The 19,755-nt window shown below is 47.8% G+C and overlaps 1 protein-coding gene across 1 annotated transcript in view; it reads left to right on the top strand.

Moving 5' to 3' along the window:
* The window catches only part of TSHZ2 (teashirt zinc finger homeobox 2), a 430,695-nt gene that overhangs the window by 288,722 nt on the left and 122,218 nt on the right, over positions 1 to 19,755 (top strand). The window lies entirely within an intron of this gene.

The raw sequence follows: 19,755 nt of genomic DNA, 5'->3' as shown, positions 1-19,755 counted from the left end.
CAATGGGATGCAGCAAAAAGAATAGATGCTTCAATATCAACAAGACCAAAGTTCAAAGTTTGTCTTTCCCCATGGCCATGTGACCTTGGGCAGGCCACTATCCCTCTCTGGGTCTTTCTTCAACTGGTAAAATGAGGATTGAAAAATACCTCTCCTACTGGTTTACCAGGAAAATTAATAATTGGGAATGACATTCTCAGGACGCAGTAAATCTCAATTGATGTTAGTCTCTGCCCATCCTGCCAATCAAATCAAACCTTGCCTATTTATACATATAGAACACGGCAGCCAGATGCCACAGGAACCAGAGGTAAAAGAGAAAGCTCACCACCTCAGGAACCACAGACAAGCATTTGCAAAAAAAAAAGCAATGCCCTCTTCAATGGGTGCCCCTTCCCTTTTTATCATTACTTAGTTGCTAGGCAACTTTAATCTCATCATCCCTAAAAGCACACTGCCACTTTCAACCCCCAACTTTGAGATTTTTTAAAAAGGAACCTTCTATTAGGAGAAAATTCACCTTTGTGGCAATGCCATTTGAGGGAAGAAAAGTATATGTTTTAAAAGGCACCCCAGCCAACACGCATACATCTCCCATTTAGCTCTCAGAGATGAGAATATCATAATATTTAAATCAGTTTGGAGAACTTTCCTTGAACAGGAAAGGGGGTCGGCGAGGGGTGGCGGGGGGGTTCACTAGCTGATTACCCAGGGAGGCCACCGGGAGTTCCGTTACCATAGAGATTTAGCGCTGGCAAATGGTGCTGGGGAGCAGATTGGTGTCGGTTAATTTTTCGATGTTTGTAATTTATGTGTGTTGGCTCACGCTCTGTGCCAGTTTCGATGTTCCTGAGTACCTGCCATTGGCGTGATGTGAGTGACAGAGCCAGGTTCCAGCCACTTTTGTCATCTGTAAACGCCGGACGGGTTGAAAGGACGGAGAGAGCACCTGCAGAAGACGCGCACTTGGCTTCTGGCAAAGCTTTGGGGAAAACTGTGCGGGGCTTGCTGAGAGATGAGCCTTGCAGAATTCTCTATGAGAATCCAGAAATAGTTCGCAGATCCATTTCAGTCTCATGAATTCTGGTTTCCTAGAACCTTCTGAATGACTCATTATTATTCTTTGGGGAATGCAAAAAGAGAGAGAGAGAGAATTCCTTTCTGCCTCATCCTATCACCCTGTGGCAAACACGATTCCTGAAAGTAAATTGTCTTTGTGACCTAAACTGTGCAGTGATTGTCTTTCCATGGTACATGGTGCTGAGTGGGAACGTGGAGGATGTTCTCATGTTTCTCCAGCCTTCATCGCCCTCCTCTGGGACTAGGCAGCGGGAGAATGTCAGTCCCTCTGGCAATTAATCGGAGACGGTTCCATATTCTCAAGGAAGGAGTAGGAGATGAATCCTTTATAGACACCAGCTTTCAGTAGCAGCGAGCTGTGGACTAAGAAAGGCACATCTTAGAGACGGGCTTCAGTGGATGCAAACTAATAAATACTCATTTCCATAAAATTTAAACGAACCCAGAAAAATCTACCTCTTGCTGTGCTAGAGCCCTATCTCATTCCTCAAAATAGCAGCCGCAGCCGCGTCATGCCTGGAAGCCACGCCCTCGGGGCAGAGGTGGTCGGTAGCTGAGTCGAAGCTCATTTCCACTTGACGGTGGCCATCATGAGAAGTTGTGGGACCCCTTTAAGTGCTTTCTGCTCTAGGCCTTGTCCCCTTCCAACCCATATGCCTTATAGGATAATCATTTTCAAACGTAGGCCTGCACTATATTTTTTTAATCTTGAAAATGCTCTCTTGCTTTTTTTAATCTTGAAAATGCTTTCTTGCTTGTGACTTATGTGCAGAAGATGTGTTTGAAAAGACCACAGCTTGCCGGGCAGGCCTGGCTCAGTGGTTGAGCATGGACCTACGAACCAGGAGGTCACAGTTCGATTCCTGGTCAGGGCACCTGCCCAGGTTGCGGGCTTGATCCCCAGTAGGGGTTGTGCAGGAGGCAGCCAATCAATGATTCTCTCTCATCATTGATGTTCCTATCTCTCCCTCTCCCTTCCTCTCTGAAATCAATAAAAATATATTTTAAAAAAAGAAAAGACCACCGCTTGAAAACTGGTTTTGGAAAAGTTTCAACAACCAATTGAGGAAAAGACCATCGCTACTGCCCCTGACTTCTGGGGTACCCGGAAGCCTGCTGCAAAATTCTCCTTTAAAACACATTCCGCCACAGAAACTTGAGGAAAACAAAGCTATTCTGTGTGGAAACGGCTGGAGTCTGAGGTGGCAGAGGAGGAGAAGGGGTAGACATGTGGGGTGACTTCTTTTTCGTTACATTTCGATGCACGTGGACTTGGCAGCTCTCAGAGGAACAGTGAGGCTGATCAAGTCCTCGTGCTTGTCATGTTGCAGGAACTGGAAAGACGGGAAGGGAAAAGGTCCCAGCAGAGGAGGCTGAGGAGAGGGCTCAGAGAGGAGAACCGGAACAAGTCATGGCCAGGTTAAGTCTCGATATACAGTTATCAGAAGCTGTGCACACCTTTTTTTAAAAGTCCTCAATTTACATTCCAAAAACTGCCCTCCCCCAGCCCCCCAAACTCGAGGTCCCTGCCTTGGGGCTATTGTGAAAGTCTGTGCACAAAAAATGCAACAGAAAATTGTGTAAACTATCCTGGCCTCTCCAACCCCAAAACAACCCGAAGAAGCTGCCCCTTGTTCACACATAGGCTTACTCATGTGGGCATAGGGTGGCACCACGCAATGCAAAGGCGCTCCTGGGCCTGCATTTTGATTAGCCGAGGCACGGCGAACATTTTCCTTCTCTTTCGGCAACACAGGCAACAGCCCAAAGACTTAGATACTTGAAAACTGCATGTGCAGCTTAAGGAAATTTGAAACTTTAGACACCCACAGAGATGGACTGATTTCCGCCCCAGCTGAGTTCTGCATTCTCTTTGCATTTTAAATGACCTTTAAGCAATGATGAGGTCTGTCTCCTTGAGCCTTAATGGCTTAATTAGAGGAGCCCTTTTTTAGAAGACAAATATTTCCTTTAAAACACCACTTTTTAATTTTAAAAAAGCCTTCATTTGATTTCAGGCAACATTGGAAGCTATTCTGTGATTCCCTCTTCAGCAGGGAAACTGGAAAATGCTTTAAACAAATACTGAGACGAGCTCCTCTGCTATGAAGATTGTGTCGTATCTCAGACAGCTATTACATAACGTGTGCGAGGGACTGAAATTTTTCCAGTCATTTGAGATGCATTCAATCTCCCATACCATCTTGAAACCCAGAGCCCTCTTCAAAATTCTCTGAGTTTCCTGGAAACTTTACTTTTCTTAGTCACTCCTGGCTTTGATAGGGAGGCATTCTGGGGTCATGATTAAGAACATAGCTGCTAGAATCAAACTGCCTAGAATTAACTATTGTGTGACCTTGGACAAGATATGTAACCTCCTTGTTGCTCAGTTTCCCCATCTCTGAAATAGAGGGAAATGGGTCCTACTGCATAGGATTATTGTGGGGATTAAATAAGTTAAAGTATTAAGCACTTCGAATGGGCTTGGATGTAGTAGGTGCTCAATAAATGTTTGTTATCATTTTTTTGCTTCTGCGCAATTCTTTTCTATGTGGTGATTCCTTTATCACTTCCCCAGACTTGCTCCAAGGTGGGCACAGCCCTTTCTCTTTAATGCCTAACCACCCCAGCCTCTATGTGTTTATCGCTCAAACAATGCATCTTATAAGGTTTTATACAAAGTGGAGGTGATTAGAGCAGAACATTTAATAGTTTTAGAGTTCCCTATACTTGAATATATATTTTGTGTATATATTATAATAAATATAATAATATTATACTACTTGTAGCATATGTACAAGTAGTACATATGAAAAATCCCGCTAGCCTTACCATGCTGTTTCTCTTCCTCACCATCTCTCTGCATGAAAGAGCAAAACACAACAAAAAACCTCCCTCTTAACTTTGCAGACCTACATAATTCCTCACCCCAAACCTAAACCCAGGCCTCAGTTGATTTTCCACAGCAAAGATCTGTTAATGGCCTTTTCGAAATGCGGATACCACCTCCAGGGTCTTCTCTTTGCTGCTCCCCATCCGTCTCCGTTAGAAAAGGGAGCGGCCGGAGCTGTGCGATGATGCTGCCCTCACAGAAGGCCGCAGTCACTTGTAATTTCAATAACTTTACCTTGTCTGCTGGGACAGTGGTCATGTAGCTTGCTGGGCAGAGCAGTGCCTGCCCGGGGTTCCCTGAGCTGCCCTGGACAGAAGAGTCTGGCTGGGCATGTGAGAAGTTTCAGGCACTCCTGACCTCCCAGGCTCCTGCTGCCAGATCTTCTGCTCGGTGCTAAGTTGGCCACAAGGGGTTGCCTTGAAGAGCTCCCCTTGAGCATTTTTCATCTCAGGGTCTGGCTCCTCCCCAGGCATCATGCGTGTGCCCTGGAAAAAATGTGTTTGGCTGCAGGGAACACAGGACCCAGCCCTCCTGGGCCGTCAATAGCAGGAGCTGCCCCCGGCGTTCTGATGCCCAGGCGTTGTAGGGTCTCTGGTCCTTGTGGCCTGCCCCTCACGCTTGTCCCCACAGTCCTAGGGTCACTCTTGCTCTGCGAGCATCACAGCTGCAGGCAAACCAAGAAACTGGGAGGAGCACCAGTGACCTCATCAGCTCTTCTTGCCAGAAGAGCAAGCCCTTCCTCGGCCTGCCCCTCCCGCTTGGGAGAACGCCATGAGCATCTCATTTGCCAGAATGTGTCCTGGGCCACACAGGGGACAGTGAGGCTGAGAAAATGAGCGTTTTGCCCTTCCAGCCTCTACAGTAGAGGAAGCAAGAGCAAAGAAGTGGTAGGAGTGATGGGGGTGGTGATGACTCTGGAATTAGCTATCCAGTCAGATCAGCCACAGCAGAAAGAGCTAAAATTTATAGATTTGGAGTGCCTGATTCCTTACCTCTCTCTCTCTCTCTCTCTCTCTCTCTCTCTCTCTCTCTCTCTCTCATTCTCTATCTCCTTATCAGCTACACAATGCCAAGAGTCTGCATGAAGCCTTAGGGAGAAAAAAATCAGTTAAATATTTAGATGATTGGCCAACACGGGAAACTTGCCTTTGGCAGCGAAGATTTATTAAGCAGGCTACAAAACAAGATGTCATTAAACGGCTTGAAAGCATGCCCTTGTAATTAAGGAAGGAGAAGATCTCCAATTTGGATAATGAAATCTGTGGCTCAGATGAGCATTTCTTTTATGAATATTTATTGCATGCCTACTGTGTGCCAGGCACTGTGTGGGCTGACCCCATGTGACAGAACAAAAGAAGTCTCCCTTATGCCACACCTACCAGTAACAATAGCTATCATTTACTGGGTCCTAATGCTACTTGCTCAGCATTTTACAGAACAATGGCTCATCCTCACAACAACCCCAAGAAGTTGCCCTGAACTCATCCATGGAGAGAGCCAACCCTCTCGGTTCGTCTGGGACGAAGGTGTTTCCCAGGACACAGGGCCGTTACTGCTAAGCCAGAGAAGTCCCTGCCAAGACGTGAGGAAAGTGAGGCTGAGTTGGTTCAATGACCTCCTGCCAGAGCCAGCAGGAGCCCTGCTCAGTATTGCTGCTCTGAGTTGTTCCGAATCCATATATTCTTCTAAACTATTTCCAAAGACGCCAGGGCTGGTCCCGTCATGAACCCTGCCCAGTATACTCACTGGCACCAAGTGTCAGGGACACTCGGCCAATTCTCAGTGGTGGGGCAGACGGAGAAGCCATGAGAAGTTGTGGGTGTACAAGAATGAGTCTCCATTGCAGCAGCCAGTGGCCACAGAGCCATGAGACAAGACAGTCCTTCACAGCAAAGTCCATACAGGCAGGCAGCCGGACACCGCTGGTGAATACATGCCTTTCTCACATAGAAGCATTAGTCCCTGTACCCACAGCTATTATCTGAGCGGCCGCACGCTGCCCCAGACCCATCCGCCTCACATCATAGCGGCTCCTGAGCTCTCAGCTCAGCAGCCTCTCCTGTCCCCCCTGCCCAGCACACTGGCTGCTTAACACCGTAGCCATATCTGTCTCCCCTGCCCAGCACACTGGCTGCTTAACACGGTAGCCATATCTGCGCTCTCTCTAGCCTCTGCTCACCTTCTCTCCCTCTCTCTCTCTCTCTCTCTCTCTCTCTCTCTCTCCTCTGCTCTGGTCAGTAACCTGTGTATTACTTCAGAGACAAAGGAGGCAAGCTGCCAATAGTGACATCCATCATTCGGGCTACAGAAGGGCACGGTGCACCGTGTGTCCTTGTACCCACTCACGGTATCTTGGCCTTGGGCGCCCCGATTAGGCTCCTGCTCAGAGCCGCTTGGCCATTCTGGTGTATTGACAACAAGGCCTCCGTGCTCCCACTGGCCTTGACTATCCGGGAACCCCGGCTGGTTCCCACACCTCCCCAAGACAACACAGTCAGCATGCAGGGCTCCTAGAATCCATCCCAAAGCTGCCTGTGGCCACGCCCCTGTCTCCCCCAGGCCAGCCTGATTCCTAAATCTCTTCCCGGCCTTCCAGGCCCTGCCTCTCCGTCCTTCCTTATGCTTCTCCTTTCTGGCCGCAACGCCGAAGAGCTGACCCCTCCCCTTTGAGGGCTAGAGCTACGGCCAAGAACCCACCGCAGCGGCTGACCGTGGGTGGTCCGTTAGGGGCCAGCAGCCTGGTCCTGGCAGCTCTGTTCCGACCCGAACACACAGGGGCTGCGCTCCCCTCCCCGCCCCCAGGCCCTTAGTGTCTAATTGCCTGCAGACGCTTCTCAGCCCGGCTGCACATTAGTGTCACCTGGGGAACCCTTAGCAGGCTGCAGCCAGGAGCGCTGGGAGCAGACTCTACCAACGGGCCTGGAGGTAGGAATTTCTCAGTTTTTTAAAAAACTGAGTTTATCTTAGGGACGGTTGAGTGCATAAATAGTAAGGGCAAGGGTCACACAGATACATTCCCGCCCATGGAACCGCCCCCAGATCAAAATATGGCTCATTTCCAGGCCCCAGAAGACACCCCCTTCCGGGTGTAGCTCTAGTTTCTAAACCCCATGAATGAGTCAACTGTGCTATTAGATCTGGGCCCTGCTGGTTCCGGGCCCAGACCTCCGAGGCCAAAGACGAGCTGTTTCCAAAGACAGAAGTGGACGGAGAGGGGAGAGAAAATAACCCCAAGGAGTGCCCACTCTGTTTATCTGCACAGAGGCCTCTCCCTGGCTCGGTCAGCCTCGGGGGCAGAGCCGCCTCTTGCCAGGAGCCTCGCAGAGGGCCTGGTCGCCTCACCGGGAGCCTCGCAGAGGGCCTGGTCACCTCACCGGGAGCCTCACAGAGGGCCTGGTCACCTCACCGCAAACAGTTACCGCAGGGCTGGGCGGGGAGTAAACAGGCGTGTGTACCAGCAGGCCTGTGTGGCCTGCATTAAGAAAGTAGCTCGAGGTTTCCGGGAAAACAGAACTCAGCACGCAGCCCTCTTTCCAGCTCCTGCCTTTTTCCTTTGACCTGAAAAGAGCGAGTTCAGGGGGGTAAAATGTTGATTCGGGACCTCGTTCTCTGGCGGAGCTCACCTCGGCCCGGGCAGAGGTGACGCCCTGACTTGCCGTAATCCTGCCTCGCTGAAAGCTGATGTCAGCTGCTAAGTGGGGGGAGGGTGCCGGGGAGGTGATGTGTGTGTGCGCTTGCGGCCGGCCTAAGCCGAGGCCTCGGGGAAATTGATGTTGTACCAGCAAGAGGCCAGTGACACTTAGGAATGATCCATGTCGCAGGCCCGTTGAGCTGCCCGGGGTCACCGGGGGAGCCTTTTTTTAAAAAATGTATAGAACGTGCGAGTTTGAAAAATATGTATTTTGCCTGGAGGGCAGTTAGAAAGACTTTATTGTGTCAGCAACTGCAGATCATTTATATAGTTTCCTGCCCACATATTTTATTCATAATGTCTATTTTATTCTCCTTTATTTTGTCAAGCTGGTGTTCAACATGGCTTCGTTTCCCTTAGAAAACAGCCCATTATGAAAGCCAGGCCACGTGTCTGTGGTTAACTCGAGAGCACTGTGGGCAGGGGTCAACGTGAGGACGGGGTTTAAGCAGCCGGGAGGGTGTCGGGGTTCGGCCTGGAGGCTTATTATACACCATCCCCGAAGCATCGGAGAGGGGTGGGAGCAGAGGGTGTGATGTTAACAGTGACAGAGAATTCGGGGGGCTAAAGACCAAACACCACTGCAGTCCCGTGTGTGACAGGAGCACCGAGGCTCGCCCCCCAATGGGTGAGACAGCAGAATGTCCCCATCACCATCCCCCAAAAGGGCTGATGGAGCAAAATACCAGCTACTTGCTTTTCCTGGATTCTCCGGGCAGCTGAGGGGTCTTGGGAAATGGCTGCTCTGACTTGAGGGCTCGCAGCCCGTTATTTCTTCAGAGCACGGCCATCTGTCGCTGTTCGGGCATTTCGAGGAGTGTCCCGCCGTGCACTGGGCTGTGGGCCTCAGACGTGAGAATCGGACAGTACCTCCTCCGCCTGCCTCACCCATCGCTCCGGTCCCAGAGCAAGGCCGGCAAAGCTCTCATCGAAAACAAGTAGGAGAGAGCAGGTGCCCCAGAGGAAGGAGAGGAAGGGGAGGAGACGGAAAAAAGCAAAGGAAAGGGAAAGGAGAGAGAAAAGGGGGGAAGGAGGGAAGGACGGCAGGGAGGGAGGGAGAGAGTGCCCCAGAGGAAGGAGAGGAAGGGGAGGAGACGGAAAAAAGCAAAGGAAAGGGAAAGGAGAGAGAAAAGGGGGGAAGGAGGGAAGGACGGAAGGGAGGGAGGGAGGGAGAGCGGGAGGGGAGAAGAAACTGTTGCATATTGGAAAAATGTTACGGAGGCAGCTTTGAGTTCATGAGAAGGTGGTTTAGAAATCAAAAGAAAACATTTTATTTTCCCGAGCAACTAGCCTAATGTATATTTCTTGTATCTTTCACATGCATCTCCCACGAGAAGGTGCCGCCAATAGGGTGAGGTCACCATACTATGATTGCTTGCTCCTCAGCTGTGTCTGTCCGGCCTGTGCAAGGCTGGGTCAGCCCTGTGCTTGTGTTGGGTCCGGGTGCACTAACCTTCCTGTCACTCAGAGTCATTTGAAAATGAAAAGAAATCGGGCCCCCTTTCTTCAGATTCCTCTCTCCATCTGTACAAGGGAACCGTGGCCTTTGTGTGCAGGGCAATGCTGGTCCCAGAACTCAGGGAACAGAAGTGGGAGAGTTCGTGATCAAATACGTTTGGAAAATGCTGTTGACTTTGTCTCATTATTGGACCTTCCCAATGGACATGAGCAAATTAATAGCTCTGGAGGTCCGGGAGTAGAGAAATCTGTTAAGAAATGTCGTTTAACTCAGCTTCCCCCAACTGTATTTGACCACAGAATTCTTTTCTCCATCTAGAATTCTTTAAAACAAGTTGTTCTAAAGAACATACCCGGCAACAAGCTGAGGGCTCAGGAGAGAGAAGACCTGAGTAAAGACTAAACTCCCCCAGCGATTCACCTAGCCCTGTGGTCGGCAAACTGCGGCTCATAAGCCACATGCGGCTCTTTGGCCCCTTGAGTGTGGCTCTTCCACAAAATACCACGTGCGGGCGCGCACATACAGTGCGATTGAAACTTCATGGCCCATGCGCAGAAGTCAGTATTTTGTGGAAGAGCCACACTCAAGGGGCCAAAGAGCCGCATGTGGCTCACGAGCCACAGTTTGCCGAGCCGCAGTTTGCCGACCACTGACCTAGCCCAGCCGTTCCTTTCACAGATAGGGAAACGGAGTAACAGAAGTCACATGGTCTGTGGAGGAGGGTCACAGAGGCAGAACTAGCACCCCTGGCCCAGGAAAAAAGGCATTTACCTCTGTGGGCCTCAGTTTCCCTGTCACAAGTAGGCCAGACCAGAGGTGGTAGGCCTTGGAGTCGTCTTGATATGTCACCAAATTCTGATGAATGTGTGTGTGCGTTGAAGCCAACACATGCATATGATTTCACAGTTTCTGTGCACAGGTCAGCAGGGCAACAGGCTGTAATCCAAATATGGGCCAGGACCACAGCCTCCAAAGAGGCCCAACTGGAAAAAGAGTCCCTTCAAGCTTCCCCGTGCTGTTGGCAGAATTCATTTCCCTGCACATCTAGGGCTTCCGTTTCCTGCTGGCTGTTGACTGATGTCCACCCTCAGCTCCTCGAGACAAGCCACACAGGTCCTTGTCAGGTGGGGTTCCCCAACCTGACCCCTTAGTTCATCAAAAAGAGGTGGGGAGTCTTGCAAGATGGGGAGTCACAATCCTCTGAATCCCAATCATGGAAGTGACATCCCATCACCCTGGCCGTATTCCACTGGTTAGGGAAGGGAATCCCACCAGGGCACGGACCCCAGGAGGTAGGGACCGTGGGGGCCATCTTGAGAGTCTGGCTGCTGCCATGTGCAAGCTTTATCCTTGCTGTCGGTGAGTAGACCACTGCAGGATCTCTGGTCAAGCGGAATTCTGTGTTGAGATGATCATCTGAAATGCTGCAAAGCAAGATATACCTCGCCACAAGCTAAATGTGAGAGTTATAGCACAGGGCAGAATTGCACCTCACAAGGCGTAAACTTCTAAAAGCAGCTCGTAACTGGAAAATTGCTCATAGTCAAAATTACCATTAAAAATCCCTTAAGCTGTCCATAAAGTACAGTAGACTCGTTTGGTGCGTTACTATATTGCACATTCCCCTGAACTGTAATTCTTATGCAGGCTGAAGTTTTAAAATCAGGCAGCCAGATTGAAGGAGAGTCTATACCCGGAATCCGGGCATTCGAACCATCTGCCTTAATACGGTTTCCTAACAATAAAGAGAATATGGATGAAGGCTATGAAAGCGTTCCTTCTGGCCTCTCGAGATTATTCCATTCTGTCTGAGAAGCAAGATGCAAAAGCTTTATAACAGGCTAATAGATTTTTGTTGTTGTTGATGGTTAAATGAGATAATATACATGAAACAATCATCCCTAGTCTGGCACAGAGGAGGCGTTCAGAGAATGTTTGCAAACTCTGGCAGTGTGCCTTGGCTAATCACATTCTCTGATCAACATGCTCTGTGTTTGAGGAATCATAGAGAATGTGGGCACGTGTGTCCTGCTTGTTCGGATTGGCATTTCCTCTTGTAGGTCCCCAGTGACTCCCACCCTCATGGGCATTGGGCTCATCTTCCTGGAGTGAAGGCTTTACTGTCAATGTTTTATCAGAGTGAATCTTGTATAAACATCTTACCAGAAATGATGCAACGCCTCTCAAAGTATGGGAAGGAAAGATTGCATGTTGGAGCACAATATATGTGCCTCATGAGTATATAAGAGAGTAAGGGCAGGGCAGTAGACACACTGGTTCAGACAAGAAGATCACCTAACGGCAACCTAGCATGTAGAGCAGTGACAGCGAACCTTTTGAGCTCGGTGTGTCAGCATTTTGAAAAACCCTAACTTAACTCTGGTGCCGTGTCACATATAGAAATTTTCTGATATTTGCAACCATAGTAAAACAAAGACTTATATTTTTGATATTTATTTTATATATTTAACAAAGAAAAATCAACCAAAAAAATGAGTTCACGTGTCACCTCTGACACACATGTCATAGGTTTGCCATCACTGATGTAGAGCAATGACCAGGAACACTTTACAAATGCAGGGAGTCCTGGCCAGTGTGGTTCTGTGGTTAGAGCAGCAATCTGTACACTGGAGGGTTGAGGATTCGATTCCTGGTCAAGGGCACATACCTGGGTTGCAGGTCCAATCCCCACCACCCAGTTGGGAGACAACTAATCGATTTGTGTCTCTGTCATATCAATGTTTCTCTCTCTCACTCTCTTACTTTCTCTCTCTCTCTCTCTCTCACCCCCTCCGTCATCACGCCCTCCCACTCTCTCTGAAATCAATGGGAAAAAATATCCTCACTCCTTGGGTGAAGATTTAAAAAACAACAAATACAGGGAAATGGGGGTTCACTGTAACAGTGCCTGTCTGGTGCTAATCGCTAACGTGCTCTCCCTGGGCTAGGTCTGCTGCTGACATACCTGGCTTGGAGTGCTAAGTCACACACCCAAAACATTGCAACACCCTAGACCCATGGTCAGCAAACGGTGGCTCATGAGCCACATGCGGCTCTTTGACTCCTTGAGTATGGCTCTTCCTAAGCCTTAGGAGTACCCTAATTAAGTTAATAACAATGCACCTGCCTATATAGTTTAAGTTTAAAAAATTTGGCTCTCAAAAGAAATTTCAATCGTTGTCCTGTTGATATTTGGCTCTGTTGACTAATGAGTTTGCCGACCACTGCCCTAGATGGCAGTGAACGTTCCCTTATTCTCCCTGCCCTAAAAAAGAATTAGGGTTCTACAGCTGGCGTCAGAAATTCCAAAGCCACCAGAGGCAGGCCCACGCATAAATGAAACAGCAGGCAGAAGACAAGGCAGTGAGGCGGACTCGGATGGGAAGGCCACCTCTGGGTCTCCGTATAGGAACCAGTTTGGGATGGTCTCCAGGCACCGAGTAGATGAAACATAACAGGCCTGCAGCTGCACTCCGCCAGCGAGCGCATGGTTCCACATTCTTACGGGCCTGCAGGTGGCGAAGTCTGTATATATTGTCCCCCAACGCCCAGGTTTCTGGAAAGAAAAATGGCGTTACCCTGCATGGAAACAAGATAGGAGACCTTATGTGACCACACTCAGTCATTTCTGATTTTGGATACTGCGACGTCCACTCTGCAACCTATAGCTACCAAATTCTCAGCAGTGTAAGGAGGAGGCTAGGTTTGATTTCCACTATTTTTCCTTGAAGGTCTGATTCTCCCTACTGTTAACCCATCTGGTTATAAGTGAAACACAGATTTGGAATATCATTTCTATCTGCACGTATTTAAAATGCAATGTCCAAATATTATGCTATTTGAAAGAAGACACCTGTCTAAAAAATTCCCAGGAAGGTTTTAGAGAGTGCACTTAGGCTGGGATCTAGACACAAGTCAAACTCATTTTTCATTGCGTAGAAAACTTGGGGCCAGCCAAGACTTGGGAATACATTGAGCGTTTTGCAAAGACAGCAATGCCTCATTTGTCTGACAGGGACTGTTCCGTGGAAACGCGTTCTCACATAACTGAGGCTTATCCCTTTGCACATCAAATCATATATTTATTTTAACCATTTTGCATAGGAAGAGTTCTGCGAGTGCATTACACACTTCCCTAGCTCCTTAAATGGAATATGAGAAACATAATTTAACCTTCGCTTCCTGACTCAGGGTCAGAGTCATGAATACCAAGCATCAGGCTGCTCTGGGCTCAGACAAAGGGCTGCCTCTGAGTCCCCACAGCACACGTGGGGCCGCTGGAACTCACTTGCAGGAACTGGCGTGTGTCCTGTCTTTGAGATTGTACCTACCAGCTTTCCATCTCAGCTTTAGTGTCCTCATTGTAGCGAAAGGCCCCTTGGTTCCCTACCCATTACGTGTCTCTTTGGTGATATAGGAAGGTAAAGTAAAGGGAAACCCTGTTTTCAGGGTGGCTTTTTTTAAGATTTTTTAAATTGAATTTTAGAGAGAGAGGTAAGGAGAGGGAGAGAGAAACATTGATGTGAGAGCATAAGACATCAATTGGCTGCCTCCTGCATGTCCCCTGCTGGGGATCGAACTGGCAACCTCTCAGTGCCTGGGACGACACCCAACCAACTGAGCCACACCGGCCAGGGCTTTTCCTGTTTTGAATGCAGCCTCTGGTGTTGTGAACCTGAACAAGTTACCTGACCCCTCTTGGCCTCTGTTCCACCATCTAAAGGTGAGAGGATTAAACATAATGTTCTATAAAAATCTATTCAGTCTATTCCAGTTTGCATAATTTTATACTGGTTTTGACTTTGATATGAGATGAACAAACATGTTAAAATTGTGTGTAAACATAGTCCTGAGTGAGGACTTTGAATCCTGCCAGGAGCCAATGCGCAGATGTATCGGTCCTCAGTTAAAGGCTGTGTGGTCGAGGCTGTTAGAGAAGTGACGTCTCGGGCATTGGACTATCATGTTGTCTCAGGTCTATTGCGGTGCAACAAAGCAACCCAAAGCTTAGCAGCGTAAAGGAACAATGCTGTGCTGTGGTTCAGGAATTCACGCCAGGTTCTGCTGGGCAGTTGAGCTCCGTGTATAAACCAAGGGAGCTCCCTTGACTGCACTCACCTTTGATCAGACTGGACTGGGACTTTGGGGAAGTCCTCACTCACGTGTCTGATGCTTCAGTGCTTCTGCACCTGGTTCTCGCCTACCCCCTGGTCTCACCACCCCATTCTCTAGTCCCAGCTTCTCACAGCGTGGTGCCTGGCTTCCCCAGGGGAAAGCAAAAGCCTTTCAAAGGGTAGGTTACAAATTGGCACACACTTCTACCACATTTTATTGGTCAAAAACAAGTCACAATTCAAAGAGATTCAAGGAAAGGGAACTAGAAGCCACCCCTCGGTGGGTAGAACTGGTGCATGTGCAGGAAGGAAGTTAATGGCGACCATGTTTGGAAACTCTCCATTACTCACTTAAGAACATCCTCACACTATAATGTAGAAGCCTAGAGGTTTTCTTTCAGTGTTGAAAGTACTCATTCGTTTGGACGTACCTAATCGTTCTCTGAGGTCGTGTGGGTTTGGTAAATAACACTTTTCCTCTGGGAAAGGGATAAGCAAACCCACACTTGAATTGGGTATGTCTCTGAATTGGATTCCAAGTCTGTACTTTTCTCTTGTAAACGTACAGCAAAGTTTCCAAGTTTTAGATTCAGTCCTTGATGAGTCAAAGTCAAATCATGTGAAAAAGAAACATTACCTCTTTCTGAACTTTCTTTATGGCTGCACTTGATTCTGGTTGCTATCAAAATTCTACAAAAGTGTTTGCCCAACAAATCAAATTGCCCAACTGTGATATTCTATTTGCTTTCTTATCAAGAGAAAATGGTTCCTTTCTCCTCTCGGATTTTGTGGATTTCCTTGTATCGGGCCCGATGTTCATTCGTTCATTTATTTATGCAGATTTGCTCAGGCTATGCTGTGTGCCAGGCTGAAACGGTCGATGCATAAGGCAGACATCATTCTGCTCTCGTGGAGTTGACATTCTAGCATGGAAGATAGATAATAGAGAAATAACTCATCAATTGCAATTGCAATGTGTGCTACAACGGAAAAGTATTAAGAGTTGGCGCTATGTCATAGGGACCTAACTTCATATGATAAATTGGCAGAGGCCTAGAGGAAGTGACATTTCAGCTGAACTCTGGAGGTGAGTGGGTATCTGCCCTGTGGAAGGAGCGGAGGAGGAAGGCACTCCAGGCAGAATAGCACATACAAACACCTGTGAGGAAAGAATGGAATATGGTGGGTTCAAGGAACTGGGAAGAATCTGAAGTGGCTGGAATGACAAGAGTCAGGGGGAAGATGTGTGTGATATGCACACTAAAATAGCCACTTAAGAGCTGTGAAACCTCGGGCATAGTTGTCGAACTCTTTGAGCCTTAGAGTGAGGAGGAGAAGAAACAAGGGCCACCTCTTTTCCAACCACCTGGACCCACAAAGAAGCACATATGGGAACCCCACCACCATCTGGCTAATCACTGTTGTTATTCTAGGTGCCAGGCACCATGTTGCATGCTGGGAGTAGAAACATAGATAACAATAGCTGCACAATAAAGAGGAACCAATTGGGAGGGGAAAAAAAACAGTGCCCTCCAGGACCTCTCAGCCTATCTGGTAGGAAGTGGGGGCAGAAGGAGGGAGGGTGGTCCTGAAACACCACCATAGCCAAAGGAAGTCGTTTGGGGGCACCATCTGATTAGGTTAAGATCTGGGGCAGCCCTAAGGACTCCAAATGTTACTATGCCCTCCCTCCCATCCAAATGCATTTCAAAATAGTACTTTATGTTTGAAAATGTCAAGAAAAGGGCAGGCACTGAAAGTAAAAGAAATTCTTTCTAGGTTTTTTGATTATGTGATTTTGACTAAGATCGTCGACACTGAACTTGACTAATTTTGTCATTTGTTTCAGTATGTGCACCTTCTGGCGTCCTCACTCTGCCAGTCACCTAAGCGTATGTCTGCCCTGCCTTTCTAGTAATTCTGCAGGGACTGCTATTGGGCTATTGGGATGGGGTGGAGCAGGAGAGAAAGAGCCAAGTAAGCCTCTCCTTAAGAAGTGATGCGTTTCTTAGGAAACAGACATGGTTGTTATTTTTTAAGTGCCTAAGATAACAGAGGCCTAAATAAGGCCTAAATCTGTCTCACCTTAACTACCCAAATATAAGCGATCCCAGGACAAATGTGGTGAATTCACCATGTCCGGGTGCCTGGCCCCTTCAATGTTATTGCTCAACTCATGGCTTCTATTCTGTGGTTAAAGTGGCTGCTCAGCTCCCACCAATATGTCTGCATCTGGTCTGCAGAAATGAGAAAGGAGATAAAGGGAAGCTTGCTCATTCCTTCTAAGGATGCCACCCCTTTTGCTCATATCTCATTGGCCAGGCCTAGTCACATGGTTATGCCTAGCTGCAAGGAAGGCTGGGTATTGTAGTCCTCAACTGAGTGGCCATAACCTAAGGAGTTCTATTACTAAAAGAAGGGAAGAATGGATATTAGAGGGCAAGCAGCAGCTGCCACGACAGATGGCAGGTGGGCAAGGCCAGGATGGGCAGCCAAAGACAGGAGCTTATGAAAATCATCTGTGAGATTTTACAATGTCCATTTTCTAGAAGAGGAGCACAGAACCACAGAGAGGTTAATGCAGATAGGGTGGCAGACCAAGGTGGTGGTGGGAGGGTTCCCACTCTGGGCACAGGAAATAAAGAAGTGCATCGTCTGTGTAAAATAAGGAACCCTGTGGAAAGCTCTTCTGCTTTGAGTGATTCTAACATGTCAGTGATCAAACACTCCTCCCTGCTGGGACACAGCATTCCTACGCCCCCTCCAGCCACACCCCTGCCCCACAGCCATTGCCAAAGCAGGAAGTGCAGGAAGAGAAGACAAAGAAGTCTTGAGGCTGAACAAACCTGGGAAGTGGGAAGGCAGAGAGCTGGGCAGGCCTGTTTCCCAAAACACACACACTTTTTTTTCCTGTTGTTAATCCTCACCTGAGGGTATTTTTTCCCATTGATTTTAGAAAGAGAGGCAGAGAGGCAGGGATGGGGGAAAGAGAGAGAGAGAAACATTGATGTGGGGGAGACACATCGACTGGTTGCCTCCTACACACACCTCAACTGGGGCCAGGATAGAACCTGCAACTCAGGTACATGCCCTTGACCAGGAATCAACCCCTCGACCCTTCAGTGCATGGGCCGACACTCTAACCACTGAGCATACCAGCCAGGGCCACACTTCTCTTCTTAATCCCAACTGTCTTGTTTGCCATCAATAAACTCTGTCCCTAACTGGAGGTCACAGTTCAAGTCTGGGCACATGCCTGGGTTTTCAGGTTCGATTCCCAGTAGGGGGTGTGCAGGAGGCAACTGATCAATGATTCTCACTCAGCATTGATGTTTCTACCTCTCCCTCTCCCTTCTTCTCTGAAATCAATAAAAAAATTATTTTTAATTGTCTATTAAAAATAAATAACTAAATAAATAATAAACCCTGTCCTTGAACCCAGTATGTTCAGGTATTTAAGTCCAATTTAGATCTTTGTTCAAATCCCGGCTCTGTTATTTCCAAGGTTTGTGACTTCAAGCAAGTCAATGAGTTTACAGTCTGCCTACATCAGTGATTCTCAGACTCGAATCCATGTGAATCTGAGTCACCTGGGCAGGGGCGGGGGGCATGTTAAACTGAGGCTGCTGGGCTCCCCCAGGGGGGTTTCTGATTCGCTTGGTCTGGGTGGAGCTTGAGAATTGGCACCTGATGACGCTGTTGCTGCAGAGACCACACTGAACAGGCTGGTCTAGGAGCAGGGAAATGTGCTTCACCTTTCATTTTAAGTGATGGCAAAGCTCAAAAAAGAACCCACTGCCATGGGAGTTTTAACTGTTTTCAAAAATGGAAAATACATAATAATAACACATTGTATCAACTAATGATTGACAACTTTCACTTCTCTTTCACAAAGCCCAGGCATTATTGATAATAATAACAACTAACAGTGTGCATCAGCCTCACTAGGTGTTAAGCTCAATGAGACAAAGGACCATTGTAAACACACCACCAGCTCAATATACCATCTGTCCCATAAGGATTGTGCAATGAATATTTGACTCAAGCCCCCATGAGTTTACTGAGGTCCTACTATGTGGCAGGCATTATGCTATGTATTTTATGGCATTATTCCCACTAATAACTATGAATCCCCCTTTACAGATAGGGAAATCGAGGCTCGTAGAAATTAAGCATCTTGCCAAGGGTCATTGATCAAGAGATGGCCAAGCCAGGACTTGACCCCAATGCTATTTGACCCCCAAAGCTTGTCTATTGCAGAGGCCCACAACCTATGTCCTCCAGACCAAATTCCACTAGCCACTCTTTTTTTGTAAGGCCCATGAGTTCAGAATAGTTTTACATGTTTAGATGGTTGGACAACAACAACAAAAAGAATTCAACTCGAAGAATAATATTTTATGATGTGAAAATTGAAATTCGAATTTCTATATCCCTTCATAAAACTGTGTTGGGACCCCATCACACCCACATGTTTACACATGATCTATAGCTGCTTTTCTATTATAATCACAGAGCCGAGGTATTCATGAAGCCAAGCCCTACTCTGTGGGTTCATATCTTTTCCCTAATGTTGGATTTCAGGAGAAATGGCTCCGGGTAAAAGTCAACACAATTCATTGTTTCTTAATTTTTTTACATAATACCCTGTTATGCTGAGCTGCCTCCAATCCTGCTATTAGAGGGGGCGTGTTTTGGCTTAAGGCTTCAAAGAGTACCTTTCAAGAGGCAAGTACCACTGCAAGTGATAACTCATTATTCGACTAATAGCAGTGAAAGAGCAGTGAAAGAGCAGTGTGGTGTTTTGCAAAAGGCAATAGTCCAAGGAAAGGCCACCAGTATCCCTGAATGATGAAATGGCTACTTTTCCAGCCCGACTTCCCAGAGTGAAACAAACTCATGCAGCCCAGGCTGTGGTACCCAAACGTTCCCAGGCCAGGCTGTGGTACCCAAAGGTCCGGCCAGGCCGGAATTCCTTGATCTGGGGCAGGATTTGCTGGAGACTTAGCCTGTTTGCTGGATCTCAGAAAATCAAAGCTAGGGATTAGAATGGTCAAGTTCACACAGCAAATTGTTGATTGTGTTTTATCCTCTTAAATATGTGTAAGTCATAGAGAGCTCTGCCGTCAGAAATATTGATGGCATTGATCTCTGCCAACCACAGAAGCAGCCCATGTGGGCTGCAGGGGGAAGGCTGAGAAATACTTAAAATAAAGATGTTTTCTGATGGAAGATGCAGCTCCTTGCTTCTTCCCCTCCCCCACCCGAAAGCAAGTTTCAACCCACAACACACGAATGCCTGTCAGCAAGAGAAAAAAGTCCTTTTGTGGCCGCACCCATGTGGACATCTGCAAGCAGGCCTCCGAGCTCCAGGAGAGCGAGAATGGCAGGGGAGGGGGGGTTAGAGAGCAACCAAAGGACTTGTATGCATGCATATTAGCATAACCAGTGGACAGACACTGGGGTGGTAGGGGCTTGCCACAGGGATGGGAATGGCTGGGGTGGGGCGGTGTCAGTT

This window comes from Myotis davidii, unplaced genomic scaffold, assembly GCF_000327345.1.
Source record: "Myotis davidii unplaced genomic scaffold, ASM32734v1 scaffold27, whole genome shotgun sequence".
Taxonomy (NCBI): domain Eukaryota; kingdom Metazoa; phylum Chordata; class Mammalia; order Chiroptera; family Vespertilionidae; genus Myotis; species Myotis davidii.
The sequence above is the reverse complement of the archived record's forward strand: the minus strand, read 5'-3'. Positions and strand labels throughout refer to the sequence as shown.